The sequence below is a fragment of the Pundamilia nyererei genome, unplaced genomic scaffold (assembly GCF_000239375.1).
Source record: "Pundamilia nyererei isolate P.nyererei 1_Seehausen unplaced genomic scaffold, PunNye1.0 scaffold00148, whole genome shotgun sequence".
In the NCBI taxonomy this organism is placed as follows: Eukaryota; Metazoa; Chordata; class Actinopteri; order Cichliformes; family Cichlidae; genus Pundamilia; species Pundamilia nyererei.
In genome coordinates, this window is record NW_005187549.1 from 1,396,335 (window position 1) to 1,399,865 (window position 3,531).

The window sequence follows — 3,531 nt, forward strand, 5'->3', positions numbered from 1 at the left end:
CACACACACACACACACACACACTGTCTCTTTGAAATAATGTGAATTAATAAAGGTTGTCAAATTTCAGTCAAATCAACATTTCCAGACTTTTGGTCACCAGTGTCAGACTCATGGTCCTCATACATTCAGAAAAACTCACCTGGTTGGGAGTCTTCCTCTTCCTGTCTTTAACGCAGTAACCTGAAACTCTCGCACACACACTCTGACATTTAGGTCGATATATAAACTGCTGCAGAATCTCAGAACCTGACGATTCCTGCAGGGAAACACTGAAGTACTGTAAACAGTCAACCGTCTGCCTACCTGTACTGATCCCCTGTCTGACATCACATCACTATGCTCAACAGGTACGTCCATCCTCTCGTCTCAGTGTGTTTTTATTGTTTATTCTACAGAATGAAACATTAATCAATAATATCAGGATATATTCTTGAAGCTTCCTGCTTGTTTCAGCTCTTCATTACTCTGTGTTAATGTTCTTCTTTGAGTTTGAAATTGCATTCCTACAAATTACATAAAACAATTTTAATATAAATTAACATGTAATTATTATATAGAGTGTATAACAGGGTTAACAACTTTTATTGCTTTTTAAAATTTCAGAATGCAAGAAGAAAACATTTTTTCTGCACCTGTACATCCAAAATAAAATAAAAGCATGTGTTATAAAATTTACATTAAAAAATATTATATTGAAAATGAGTTTAAATTTTTTTTTGTTTTTTGTTTTCATTTTAATTGTAAAAGCTGAGCTTATAAACTTTTTACTGCTCTAAAGAAAACTGAATTACAGTTAGCTTAATTTAAAACAAGCATTTAAAGAATTTATTCAAATCACTCGTGTTACATCACAGATAATGATGGTCTGACAGCTGATCAGCTGAAAGCTTAAAACAGATGCATTTCTTAGTTTGACCTGCAAGAAAAAAATATCCCTGATTTGTGTTTTTGTTCTTCAAATGTTAAATCAATACATGTATATTTTTCCTGAAGCTAATCTGATCCCAGTAAAAACAATGAAAACTGCAGAATCAGACTCGTTTATCCCCAGTGCCACCTTCAAAACAAATCAGGGCAGTTTTTAGGCCAGTTATTTTGAAGCATTAAATTTCAGAGGTCACACTGATGTGAAACTTAAACAGATTCAGCCCAGATTTAAAGGTTTCTGACTTTGCACCAAAATGAGGCTTAAATGCCTTTTTTGCCTCAGGAAGTCAAACTGAATGTTGTATTTTTGTTGCAGGAACGTTGTTCTTCTGTTCTCTCTGTTCATCGTGCTGGTTGAGGGAGACATCGACTCCAGCGGTGCGGTTAAAAGTCATCTGTCTCTTCTGAATGACAATCTGAGTAAAATGTCACTGATGAACCTGCCTGTCCTCATGAAAGTGTTTCTTCACTTTGCAGATGCTGGAATACATGCCACATCGACAGGTAAATACCTCTGTGCTTTCTCACCTGTCTCTATTTCATCTCTGTACTATCTCACCTGTTTTTGTCTCACATGTATAATATTTTACCTCTCTGTCAGACAAAGATTCTACATCTGATGAAGCTCCTACAGGTTAGTATGTGTGGGGTTTGGGTGTGAATAATTTCTCGAATAAAATGGCTCAAATCTTTGGTTTTATATGAAGAATATTTATTATTTTAAATATTGTAACACCAGGAGGTGGTGGTTAGCACTCTTGCCTCACAGCAAGAGGGTCCTGAGTTTGACTCCTGAGTTTCTGTGTGGAGTTTGCATGTTTTCCCCATGTTTGTCTCTCTGGATACTCCAGCTTCCTCCTACAGTCCAAAGACATGCAGTTAGTGGGGTTTATTGATGACTGTGGGAATGTGAGTGCTTAAAAACTGTAAAGTGAAACCTTGAATTACTTTTCTGCTCACGTGGAGCACATCCATGAAACTGAGACACACCTGATACAAACATGGCAGAATTAGTGCCCCCCAGCAGGGCTGATCGTCGGCATCATTTCTGTTGAAGATTTTCTAAATGAAGTGTTGTTGTTGTTTCAGAGAGCATAAACGCCATCTCTCCTGATCATCCTGGTAAGAATCTCTGTTATTTTGAACTCAGACACAGCTGGAAAACACCTTTAAGCTCATGATATCAGTGTACGGAGTGTTAAAGTCTCGGTGAGAACAGAAATGGTCAGACTCCACCAACTTTGTGTATCCTGATCGACAATGTTAGGGTGAGTGAATCTAGACAACAGAAAGTATACTGAGTATACTGAACTGCCTTCATAGTACACCTGAGCTCATATTCTCCACAGAACTATGAGCTCAGGCACAGGCCTGAGCTCATAGTTCTGTGCTTCTCTGACATTTAACAACTGATGTGAGCAATAGTTTAAAATTGCTTCAGCAGGTCAATCTCAGGTGTATCTAAAAGTTACTGGAACAGTAACATGTCACAGTAAATCATGTTTCATCACTTTATCACATGTCTAAAATAAGCTTATGTAACCCCTCTCCCTTTGAGACGACTTCCTTTTGATTGGCTCTCCCTCACAAACAGAAGGACTGAGCAACATGCTGGCAGAACCTCTGTCTGATATGAGCTTCTGTCTCAAAAACATAAACTGACCTCATTGTTTGAAGCATATTTGATCTGAAGGTTAAGCACTGGAACTGGAGATTTCTGACTAGAAATAACAAGTTGAAGTTAAATCAAGACCAAAACACATCTAACAAAAAAACTCTGTTCTGATTCCAGATGAATCACATTATTACGGAGGAGGACCTTCAGGTAGGTACACAATGATCATGATAGTGATGATGAAGATATAAGGCGACAATCATCACGTGAACTCCTCACAGATGTTTTGCTTCTGACATTCATGATTACATGACAATAGTACTGTAAGGTGGTTGGTCAGACCTGATGCTGTATCTCACCTATTTACCTGTTTAATGCTTTTTTTCTGTGTGTCAATGTGTTTCAGACGTCAGCAGCTCAAGTTCACAGGGAGCAGACAGTGAGAACGATTTTTACCTTAACTTGCTTTGGATCAGAGGTTGAGTTAGTGTTCGAGAAACATACCTTCTGACTAATCAGAGCCGAAAAGTGATGTACAATAACATTAATTATTCATAGGTAACACACCCCAGGGAATACAGCTCCACCTAGTGGCAGGAGGAGATTAGGAGGAGAGACAACAGGATTTACTGCAAGCAGAATCAGAATCAGATTTGGCAGTTTATGTGGTGATTTGGTGCCCGGCTAGTTATGTAAGAAACATAATAATCTGCCTCATGTAGTGATACAAAAAGGGACAGTAACCCATAGCTCTCTGGTCTCATTGCACATACACTACTGGTCAAAGGTTTGGGCAAACCTTCTAATTTAATGGTTTTTCTTTATTTTCATGACTATTTACGATGTAGATTCTCACCGAAGGCATCAAAACTATGAATGAACATATATGGAATTAAGTTGTAAACAAAAAAGTGTGAAACAATCAGAATCAGAATACTTTATTAATCCCGAAGGAAATTAGGGAACTGAAAACATGTTTTATATTTT